At 38.5% G+C, this 12,443-nt stretch overlaps 1 long non-coding RNA gene across 2 annotated transcripts in view; it reads left to right on the top strand.

Annotated features, from left to right (window-relative positions):
• The window catches only part of LOC112658056 (uncharacterized), a 33,955-nt gene that overhangs the window by 3,702 nt on the left and 17,810 nt on the right, over positions 1-12,443 (top strand). Inside the window, exons 3-4 of one of the 2 annotated variants that reach the window (XR_003135462.3) lie at positions 307-491; positions 6,417-6,455. This is a non-coding gene — a long non-coding RNA (uncharacterized LOC112658056). Of the gene's footprint in view, positions 1-306; positions 492-2,144; positions 4,505-6,416; positions 6,456-12,443 lie in introns of those variants that run through there. The other variant, XR_003135461.3, reaches the window with a different exon arrangement.

Here is a 12,443-nt window from a genome sequence, read left to right as displayed (position 1 = left end):
AAGAGAGAAGAAAAATGAGAACTTAGATATTCACAAGTCCTTAAGCCAGATATTGGTAATTGGATAGCCCAAGAACATTCTTAACCCCCAATTTCCTTGCAGCATTCAACTATAAAGGATTAAAGTCCAAATACTTACTTTTCTAGTCTCACTTGCTAATTCTAGACATAGATCTTGGCATGTATGGTATGGTTCCGGACAATGTGGTGTAAGAGAAATTTCCTGGGGAAGGCTTCTGAGAAAGCTTTTGTTTTTCTGATAAAATAGAGCCTAATTGATACTACTCCTTTTCCCCCATCTTAACAGTGGATATGACACCTGGAGTTGTGGCAATCAATTGTGTGAACATGAGAAGCACAATGGTGACAGATACAATGACAAAAGCCAACAGTAAGGGTAATGAAGTAGAAATATATCAGGAAGATGAATTCTTGGTTATAGAGTTAAGCTGCTATGCCAGTACTGACCTGCATCTCCATTTCTCTTGTTGGGTGAGATAATTAATTGTTTTAACCACTGTTAATTAGGATTTTTGTTATTTGAAGTTAAAATAATCAGTACCTATTACAGCTCCAAAGAAAGAACCAGATATACTGTGACTATGTCTCTCCAATTGAATCCCAGTAAAGAGGGGGAATATCAGAGCCCCAAATCAGTGTAAGGGATGTAATAACAACAGAATCAATGTCCCCACTATCAATGTAGTGTCAGGACCACAGAATAAAAACAGTTGAGTATCGTGTGTAGGCAGACAGGCTAAGAGAGTTCCTGCAAGGAACCACAAGAGTGGCTAAGAGAAAAAGCTGATCTTTAAGAAACCTTAAGGTCAAGAATAAAGGAAGACTTGGCAACAACGTGCATGGTTAAGTATGTGGAATCTCATTCAATGCTGGTATAAACAGATAAAGACCTTCCGGATTAAATGTCACATCACCATGCAGACATCTGGACACTACATACACACAATACTGGTTTCTACCACCCCAAGAGAAATTAATAAATAAGTACTATTCAAAACAAACAGGATTCTTTTGAATGTCTCCTATAAATAGGGGAATACTTTGTATTATTGTCTCGGAAGCATATATTTGTATCTGCTAGATTCCCACCCCTCCCCCCAAAAAAAGATCCTCAGGTGACCATGGGCTTGCTGAGAGTTCAGATTCCTACACAGAGGCAGAGCCTGCCTCATCCCCATCCATAAGCTTAACTTATCAGCTGAGAACATGCTTCATTCCTTTGTTCAATTCACTAAGGAATAAGAAGGTATGGACAGTTTCCTGTCTCTGTTAATATATTAACTAAAGCTTAGAACTAGTGCCAGTTCCTTCAGTTTAAGGTTATTGTCCCCAAATGAACCTTTTATCCTGCCCACAAGGCTTGCTGAAATGAAAATCTCACCCTATCAATGGACTTGTATAAATGACAGCCCCATTAATTGACCCTCTTTTGTCCTATGGTACAATTTGTTTCCAAATATCTCTGCTCATAACTAAACATGACACTGTCTCTTACCAATATCTAATACAAATTTTCACATTAAGCTATAAAGTATTTCTGGCTTAGGTAAATAGTTTCTCATTGAATCAGTCTCTCTGTAGGAAACCTAGTCTAAGAAGTTTTCTCATATCAAAGGCTTTCAGTACCTTCGCTCATGTAAACTAAGGTGCTATCAAAGAAAGTCCCCATTCTTCTTTTTAAAAATTATATAAGGCAAGTGTATGTATATTCTCAGACTAGATAGGCTTCTGAGAATAGGCCTCCCACTGACCAAAAATTCACCTCTAGAATGAGACAGGATGGGTTTCTAAATGCCAGTATTCAGAGCTGGATAAATCATGGGTGATTTGACATTTGAATTTCTGATTTATGAGATTGAACTGAATCCGTGGACAAAGGTCACAGGGCTCGAGTTATAGCTGAATTTAGTCTCTATTTATTGTTTAAGGCTTCAAAGAAGATCCTATCCTGAATTAGAAGCCACACAAGCAGAATTTAGAAAAAGTATTGTCACCCAAGGCAAATACTTGCTACACATACAGGGCCTCAGTATTCTCATAATTTTGCTTTTTTATTTCATTTTCTCCAAGTACCAAACCTGTATTCATTCAGCCAAGTCTTCCTACCCTTCAATTCTATTCTAGATATTAGAAGACTTAAGTCTCTACAAGACTGTGCTAACACCTTACTTCATTCTGTATTCAGAAGAGAATTTTCCTGTGCACTTTAGAGAACACACCAAGGACAATGACAAAGCAGAGCCCCATCAAGATACCAAACCTTCGCATCAGCTAATTTGAAGTTCTATTTTCTTCAGGGAAAAAGAGATAATATAGATTTTTGTCTGTTATACACTGCTACCAAAATGTGAGGATGTCCTCTATAGTCATGTGGCTTACATAATAATACCTTAGTCTACTTGGTGTTCTGATACCAAATCTTGTCAATTCATTTATTAACCTTTTCTATTTAGGATGTATTAACCATATTTACAGGTATTATACATGATATGTTATAAATGTTGCAGGCAAAAATTGTGTTCAATCCATTTATAAAAGTTAAGAGCTCCTACCAAACCACTATAATCTCTCAAAATACATCTGTGTGCTGATTTAGAGCCATAAAGTGGAAATAACATCATTAAGGGTAATAATATCAATTTGATCTAGGATTGACTGGCAGACTTCAAAGTCTGAAATATATCTTTGTCCAGCCTTCTACACAGCAATTAGGCTCCCTAAAGTGCTCTAATTCATACCAAACAACATTTTAAGCAGTATTTGGGTCCATTTTCCACTGCATCCTAAATAAAATAGGATTTTCCCAGGGACCCCTGGGTGGCTCAGTCAGTTAAGCATCTTGATTTCAGCTCAGGTCATGATCTCAGGGTCAATATATTGACCCTGCATCAGACTGTGTCAGCATGGATCTGCTTGAGATTCTCTCTCACTCTCTCTCTCTTCCTCCACCCCTCCCCCTGCTCAAGTGTGGCTCTCTCTCTCTCTCTCAAATAAATAAAATCTTTTGTAAAAAAAAAAAAAATTAAAAATAGGGTTTTCCTGACCACCAATGATTGAGGCTAATGAACTTATTTTCAATCCTATTAGAGGCGATCTACTAACCATAACTCAGCACCATTGAAGTGATAATCACTAATTGCTTCCATCTCAGCTTTTCCAGTCTTTGCTACTCTTTAAAACAGATAAAAATATTTTTGCATAAAAAATATTCATTTGGGGCATAATTATTCTGAGTAGTTTAAAAACTGGTATTTTGATTTGATTAGGAATACAAAGAGCTCTTTTAATTACCAGAAGAAGTTTTGTCAATTACTCAAAGAGTTTATTATATTAATGCCACATTGAATCTCTTTTGCAAATTTCTAATCATGTGCAATAATTACAGTTTTATTTAACCAAGGTTATTTATGTGAAAGAACATGCTGGCAAGGTGCTGTTGAGAATGACATTTTTAATAGGTATCAGTTACCAGTATAACAAAATAAACACCATTTTGATGCAGTACACTGTTTGCTGATGAAATATATATATATATATTTAAAATTCTATATTTCTATATTTCTATAATGCTTTTCCGAAGTACAACTATTTGCCAGTTTTCCAGGGTCCACTTTCCAGTTTTCTAGAGCTATCTTATATTTGACAATACTGGACAAAGAGCAGAATAGTGGAAGAAAATAGTGTGCTTAGTAGTTGATGCTTATTAGTTTGTGATGCTGTATAGTTAAAAGGAAATTCTATTAAGCCCACCCCACCAATCCCTTCTGGATTATAGAATTAATTGAGAATGTTTTCTTAGTGGGTTCCCCTCTCTTTGTAGGTTATGAATCACATTAATCAGTTTTTTCCGAACAGACTCTAAAATGGCCCAAGATTATCTTTGTCTCTTGGTATTCATCCCCTTTATAAATCTGCTCCCTTTAAGTGTGACCAGGACCCATAAATAGGTTCTAACCAATAGAATACAACAACAGTGCTAGAATGTCACTTCTGTGATTACAATATGTAAGATTGTAACTTCTGGCTTTCTAGGAAACTTCCTAGCTGGCTTTGACAATGCAAGCTTGCCATGGTATGAACTGCTTATGGAAAAGGCCATGTGGCATGCAACAGGTGACAGCAAAGAACTGAGGTCCTCAGTCCAAAAGCCTGCAAGGAACTGAATTTTGCCAACAACCATATTAGATTGGAAGTAGATCCTTCCCAAGGTAGCTTTCAAATGAGACTCCAGCCCTGGATGACCCCTTAATAAGTATGTGTTCTTTGGGGCACCTTGATGGCACAATTGGTTAAATATCCAACTCTTGATTTTGGCTCAGGTTGATTTCAGGGATGTGAGATGGAGCCCCACATCAGGCTTCATGCTTAGCTTGGAGTCTGAGATTCTCTCTCTCCTCCTCTCCCTTTGCACCTCCTCCCTCCCCATGTTCTTTCTCTCACTCTCACTCTCAAATAAATAAATCTTTTTTTCTTTAAAAAGCGTATTAAGTTACCAAGTTCTGGTAATTGGTTATGCAGCAATAGATAACTAATACTCAGTAACCCAGATTTTAGTAATAATATAGTCAAGGTAAAGGTTCTCGTATGGAATTTTTTTTAATTACAGAGATATAATTGATGTGTAATGGCAATCTTTTTTGCCATATAAAAATATGCATATTTTGTTAAGAAATTTTGAACCTATGTTGATAATTTTAAGTGTTATTACTTGAGTATTAATTGTTATATTAACAAACTACATAGAGTAATGTTTTAATATGAGATACTGGAGAATAGACACATGGAGGTAGTAAAATGAAAACGATCTTTGCTTCATAAATCAAGTTCTGTTTTTCTTAGTAACAACTGAACCCACCTTTTTTTTAAAGCAGGCTTCATGCCCACCGTGGGGCTTGAATTCATGATTCTGAGATCAAAAGTCCCATGTTCTATGTACTGAGCCAGCCAGGTGCCCCTTGAATCCACTTTTGGTAACAACTGAATTTACTTTATAATGAAAGAAAAACGCTGTCTAGCATTACAGTTCTACTTTTTTGCTCTTCTCTCATGAGCAAATACTTTCCCTTCAGCTATGTAAGAAATTAGAGTTGCAACTTCATTATCTACATTAGCAGATCATCATCATTCTTAAATAATTGCACTAATCTGGATACAAGTATAAAGAAAGCAATTTTTGTACTTAATATTTAAATAAAAAGTAATACAAACAAGAATTTTCCAATGATACTCTAAATAACAGCTCACTGCAAAAATGTAAATCAGCCCAGTTGATGAAAGATGATTCAGTATCTTTGAAGCATTTAATCCTATTGCACATATATCATTATAGTTATCTACACCCCAGGAAAAATATAATAATGCCCATTAGAATCTTTGGAGACAAGCCAAGTCAATACTGCAGAGAATTATGCAGAATTTATCCCTAAAATATTTTCATAGAATATTTCTCCATTGAGCCATATCTGTACAATTATTATTATTTACTGAATCTTATATCTGAAAGATTTTCAAAGCATTTTCACACATTATCCTTTCAGGTTTCACAACTGCCATGAAGTTGTCAGGGAAGTTATTAGTCCCATTTCTAGACAAGAAAATAAAATACTGGAGATGTTAGTATATTTGTTTTAGGATAAATTGTTGAAAACAAAATGGAAATACAGGTCTCTCATTACCTTTACAGGAATATTGTTTAAAAAAAAAAAAACAGTATTCCATTTGGACCAGCTATCACAAAAGAAGCACTTGGGTAAAATAGCACCACCTCTGTACAAAGAAATCTAGATACCTACTTGACTAATTCAGTAGGCATTTCCACCTCTAAGCTTCTCATACAAATTTGGGCTTCACTAGCTTTAGTTTAAAGTAATTTATTTCAGAGGCCCATAAACATATTTAATGGCCTTCTCTTGAACTGCACTGAAATCATATTTTAATTTATAAGGTATTCAAATTTTCATTAAAATATCATTCATGTCCCATTTGTAATAGTTTATAATCCTTTGCTGTTCATAATTTTATCATTCCTTGAAATTCTTTTTCAAACCCTACTTCTTCTATTAAGCCTTCTCTGATAATTTCATCAAATATTAATCTTCACCTTCCTTAACAGTTGTTAACATTTTGTTTAATAGAGCGTGTATTTAAGGTGAAATTTTATTGCTTTCATGTTATACATTTAAGTTATTAGCAAAGCTAGCCTATTTCAGGTCTCTCTTATACAAACTGCTCTCAATTACAATCTTACATTGCCATAACACCACCATGTTTATTTAAAATGAGGCACAATATTACTTCTATGTACATCCATACCACTTTATGCTAAATTCTATCCAATTTGGAACATTATTACATATTGCCTTTTACTGTTTTCTAATTGTGTCTTCTCTTACACAGGACTGTATGGTATTTGAGGACCAGAGCTATATCATAATGGTAATTTAAATCCTCTATACATAGCCTAGTGCCAGGCACATGGTAGAGGCTTGGGAGTTACTGATTTGTTAGCTATTATCACAGCAATACATGGTGGAAATACCAGTGGAGTAGAGAGGTTGAAAAAGCCTGAAATATTGTCAGAACTCTGCTACTAACTAGCCCTCTGATGTTGGATAAATTATTTAACTCTATTTCTCCACATATGACATGAAGAGATTAAACTAAACAATCCATAGATTTCTTTTCCAAGCTTATACTGAAGAGAACAAGGTTGTGTAACTTCACTTTTCCTAAAATAATTTTGAGAAATTCAAGGCAAAATAGTTTAGAGATGCTGCAGACCAGAAAAGCACAAAATTTATTGCCTTCCTTAAATAGGACATAAATCAAAGAGTTATATAGAGGTTTTTCACATTTAGAATCACTAGTTCATCTTGGAAGTGGTTTCTATTCTGTTTCTTGGGACCTAGATTTTTGATTTGTCATGCTCCAGAGAGTCTGCAACTCTAATCCCACATTCTGCCAAAGAATTATTGTCCAAAGTTCCTTCTAAGTAAACAATACAAAATGGGAGAAATGGATTATTATAGGCTCTCTTCTGCCCGAGGTCATAGAAGACTGATCAGACCCTATTTCCCTTCTTAACAAAGTATTAAAATATGTCAACCCTATATAAATATCCACTTTCAGAAATATCAAATGTTTCTTCCATCACATCTAAATAATCAAAAGCCCGGTCATAATTCCAATTAACAAGCTGACTCAAGTTTATATGGAGATTCAAAGGACCTAAAATACTCATAACAATCTTGAAAAAGAACAAAATCGGAGGGCTCACACTTCTGACTTTAAGACTTACAATAAACCTACAGTAATCAAAACAGCATAGTAATGGCATGAGGCTCAACAAATAGATTAAGAGAACAGAGAGGACAGAAATAGATCCATACAGGGTTTTTGTTGTTGTTGTTCTTCAAAAAGATTACAAAACATCCAATCAGGTAATGAAGGTCTTTTCAACAGTGTTACTCAAATAACCCCAACTCTCACCCTACCTCACCAAGGTTGATCATAAACCAATTGACTTAGAAGTAATCACAAGTTTCTTAGATGGGCCATAGAATTCAACAGCCATTAAAGAAAAAAATTGAAAAATTAGACTTGATCAAAATTTGAAACTTCTGTTCATCAAAAGATACGGTCTAAAAAAATGAATAGCCAAGGGGTGTCTGAAGGGCATAGTCAGTTAAGCAGCTGACTTTTGATTTTGGCTAAGGTCATGATCTCAAGTTTGTGAGATTGAGCCCTCCGTTGGGCTCTGCACTCAGCTCAGAGTCTGCTTGAGATTCTCTCTCTCTCTCCCTCTGCCCCTCCTGCTCCCGCTCTCTCTCTCTCTCTCCCAAATAAATAAATAAATATTATTTTTAAAAATGAATAGCTAAGCCACAGAGTCAGAAGGACTGGTATTTTGAACTGCACTGTCCAATATGGTAGCCATTATCCTATGTAGCTATTTCAGTTAAAATTAATTAAAATTAGGGATGCCTGGGTGGCTCAGCGGTTTAGCATCTGCCTTCGGCCCAGGGCATGATCCTAGAGTCCCAGGATTGAGTCCCATGTCAGGCTCCCTGCATGGAGCCCGCTTCTCCCTCTGCCTGTGTCTCTGCCTTTCTTTCTCTCTGTGTCTCATGAATAAATAGTCTTTTTTAAAAAAGTAATTAAAATTAGGGGTACCAGAGTGGCTCAGTCAGTTAAGCATCTGCCTTTGACTCAGGTCATGATCCCAGGCCTGGATAGAGCCCCAAGTCAGGCTCCCTACTCACTGGGGAGTCTGCTTCTCCGTCTCCCTCTGCCCCCACCATCGCTTATGTGCACTCTATCTCAAATAAATAAAATCTTTTTTAAATTAATTAAAATTAAATACAATTAAAAATACACTTCCTCATTTGCACTAGACACTTTTCACAATAAACATGTTGGATTGTGCAGAAAATTCCATTGAACAGCACTGATCTAGAATACAAAGAAACACCACTAATCACAATAAAAAGACAATCAAATAGAAAATAGACAAAGGTTTGAAAAGATGTTTCATAAAAGTTCAATAAGTACAAAAGTACAATAAGCCAATAAGCACATGAAAAAAGTACTCAACATTATTAATCAATAGGGAAATGGAAATTAAAATTGCAGTGATATATCAGTCACTACATACCCACTGAATGTCTAAAATTTAAAGGAGTGACAAAATTAAACATTGACGAGGCTGTGGAGTGACTGGAACTTCCTTACATTATTGGTGGAGATTTAAAATGGTATAACCGAGGAGGGGCAAGACAGCGGAAGAGTAGGGTCCCCAAATCACCTGTCCCCACCAAATTACCTAGATAACCTTCAAATTATCCTGAAAATCTACGAATTCGCCTGAGATTTAAAGAGAGAACAGCTGGAATGCTACAGTGAGAAGAGTTCACGCTTCTATCAAGGTAGGAAGATGGGGAAAAAAAGAATTAAAGAAACAAAAGGCATCCAAGGGGGAGGGGCCCCGCGAGGAGCCGGGCTGAGGCCGGGGCGAGTATCCCCAGGACAGGAGAGCCCCGTCCCGGAGAAGCAGGAGCTGCACCGACCTTCCCGGGCGGAAAGGGGCCCGCAGGGAGTTGGAGCAGGACCCAGGAGGGCGGGGATGCCCTCGGGCTCCCGGGGACACTAACAGGCACCTGCGCCCTGGGAGAATGCGCCGAGCTCCCTAAGGGCTGCAGCGCGCACGGCGGGACGCGGAGCAGCTGGGGCGGGGGGGCTCGGGGGCGGCTCCGCGGAGGGGGCTGTGGGGCGGGAGGGAGAATCCAACAGCGCAGGCTCCGGAACACAGGGCGCCTGGACACAGCCCGGGATCCGGCCTCCCCCGGGGACAGGCAGAGGCCGGGAGGGCCCAGGACAGCGAGGACGCTCCTGCCCCGAGCTGAGCAGATCAGCGCCCCCGCCCCGGAGCCTCCAGGCCCTGCAGACGGAGAGCTCCGGAGTTACTGCAGGAGCTGAATCTAGGGCTACAGAGCGGGCCCCGCCACTGCGGTTGTTCCTCCTGGGGCCTCACGGGGTAAACAACCCCCACTGAGCCCTGCACCAGGCAGGGGCAGAGCAGCTCCCCCAAGTGCTAACACCTGAGAATCAGCACAACAGGCCCCTCCCCCAAGAGACCAGCGAGACGGACAAGTTCCAGGGGAAGTCACAGGACTTAAAGTACACAGAATCAGAAGATACTCCCCCGTTTTTTTTGTTTTGGTTTGGTTTTTTTGGGGTTTTGTTTTTGTTTTTTGTTTTGTTTTGTTTTGTTTTTGTTTTGCTTTTTGATTTGTTTGCTTCCCCGACCCCCTTTTTTTCCTTTCTTTCTCTTTTTCTTCTCTTTTTTTTTCTTCTTTTCTTCCTTTTTTTCTTTTTTCTTTTTCTCTTTTCTTTCCTTCTTTCTCTCCTCTCTTTTTCTCCCTTTCCCAATACAACTTGTCTTTGGCCACTCTGCACTGAGCAAAATGACTAGAAGGAAAACCTCACCTCAAAAGAAAGAATCAGAAACAGTCCTCTCTCCCACAGAGTTACAAAATCTGGATTACAATTCAATGTCAGAAAGCCAATTAAGAAGCACTATTATAAAGCTACTGGTGGCTCTAGAAAAAAGCATAAAGGACTCAAGAGACTTCATGACTGCAGAATTTAGATCCAATCAGGCAGAAATTAAAAATCAATTGAATGAGATGCAATCCAAACTAGAAGTCCTAACGACGAGGGTTAACGAGGTGGAAGAACGAGTGAGTGACACAGAAGACAAGTTGATGGCAATGAGGGAAACTGAGGAAAAAAGAGACAAACAATTAAAAGACCATGAAGATAGGGGATCCCTGGGTGGCGCAGCGGTTTAGCGCCTGCCTTTGGCCCAGGGCGCGATCCTGGAGACCCGGGATCGAATCCCACGTTGGGGTCCCAGTACATGGAGCCTGCTTCTCCCTCTGCCTGTGTCTCTGCCTCTCTCTCTCTCTCTCTGTGTGACTATCAATAAATAAAGAAAAAAAAAAAGACCATGAAGATAGATTAAGGGAAATAAATGACAGCCTGAGGAAGAAAAACCTACGTTTACTTGGGGTTCCTGAGGGCGCCGAAAGGGACAGAGGGCCAGAATATGTATTTGAACAAATCATAGCTGAAAACTTCCCTCATCTGGGAGGGAAACAGGCATTCAGATCCAGGAAATAGAGAGATCACCCCCCTAAAATCAATAAAAACCGTTCAATACCTCGACATTTAATAGTGAAGCTTGCAAATTCCAAAGATAAACAGAAGAACCTTAAAGCAGCAAGAAACAAGAAATCCCTGACTTTTATGGGGAGGAGTATTAGGGTAACAGCAGACCTCTCCCACAGAGACCTGGCAGGCCAGAAAGGGCTGGCAGGATATATTCAGGGTCCTAAATGAGAAGAACATGCAACCAAGAATACTTTATCCAGCAAGGCTCTCATTCAAAATGGAAGGAGAGATAAAGAGCTTCTGGGACTCTTAAAATTCCCCTTTAAGAAGAAGTTCAGTGGAACAATCCACAAAAACAAGGACTGAATAGATATCATGACGACACTAAACTCATACCTTTCAATAGTAACTCTGAACGTTAATGGGCTTAATGACCCCATCAAAAGGCGCAGGGTTTCAGACTGGATAAAAAAAGCAGGACCCATCTATTTGCTGTCTACAAGAGACTCATTTTAGACAGAAGGACACCTACAGCCTGAAAATAAAAGGTTGGAGAACAATTTACCATTCAAATGGTCCTCAAAAGAAAGCAGAGGTAGCCATCCTTATATCAGATAAACTAAAATTTACCCCGAAGACTGTAGTGAGAGATGAAGAGGGACACTATATCATACTTAAAGGATCTATCCAACAAGAGGACTTAACAATCCTCAATATATATGCCCTGAATATGGGAGCTGCCAAATATATCAATCAATTAATAACCAAAGTGAAGAAATACTTAGATAATAATACACTTATACTTGGTAACTTCAATCTAGCTCTTTCTATACTCAATAGGTCTTCTAAGCACAACATCTCCAAAGAAACGAGAGATTTAAATGATACACTGGACCAGATGGATTTCACAGATATCTACAGAACTTTACATCCAAACTCAACTGAATACGCATTCTTCGCAAGTGCACATGGAACTTTCTCCAGAATAGACCACATACTGGGTCACAAATCGGGTCTGAACCGATACCAAAAGATTGGGATCGTCCCCTGCATATTCTCAGACCATAATGCCTTGAAATTAGAACTAAATCACAGCAAGAAGTTTGGAAGGACCTCAAACGCATGGAGGTTAAGGACCATCCTGCTAAAAGATGAAAGGGTCAACCAGGAAATTAAGGAAGAATTAAAAAGATTCATGAAACTAATGAGAATGAAGATACAACTGTTCAAAATCTTTGGGATGCAGCAAAAGCAGTCCTAAGGGGGAAATACATCGCAATACAAGCATCCATTCAAAAACTGGAAAGAACTCAAATACAAAAGCTAACCTAACACATAAAGGAGCTAGAGAAAAAACAGCAAATAGATCCTACACCCAGCAGAAGAAGGGAGTTAATAAAGATTCGAGCAGAACTCAACAAAATCGAGACCAGAAGAACTGTGGAACAGATCAACAAAACCAGGAGTTGGTTCTTTGAAAGAATTAATAAGATAGATAAACCATTAGCCAGCCTTATTAAAAAGAAGAGAGAGAAGACTCAAATTAATAAAATCATGAATGAGAAAGGAGAGATCACTACCAACACCAAGGAAATACAAACGATTTTAAAAACATATTATGAACAGCTATACGCCAATAAATTAGGCAATCTAGAAGAAATGGACGCATTCCTGGAAAGCCACAAACTACCAAAACTGGAACAGGAAGAAATAGAAAACCTGAACAGGCCACTAACCAGGGAGGAAATTGAA

The sequence above is a fragment of the Canis lupus genome, chromosome 8, assembly GCF_003254725.2.
Source record: "Canis lupus dingo isolate Sandy chromosome 8, ASM325472v2, whole genome shotgun sequence".
Taxonomy (NCBI): domain Eukaryota; kingdom Metazoa; phylum Chordata; class Mammalia; order Carnivora; family Canidae; genus Canis; species Canis lupus.
This window is presented reverse-complemented; position numbering and strand designations above follow the sequence as displayed.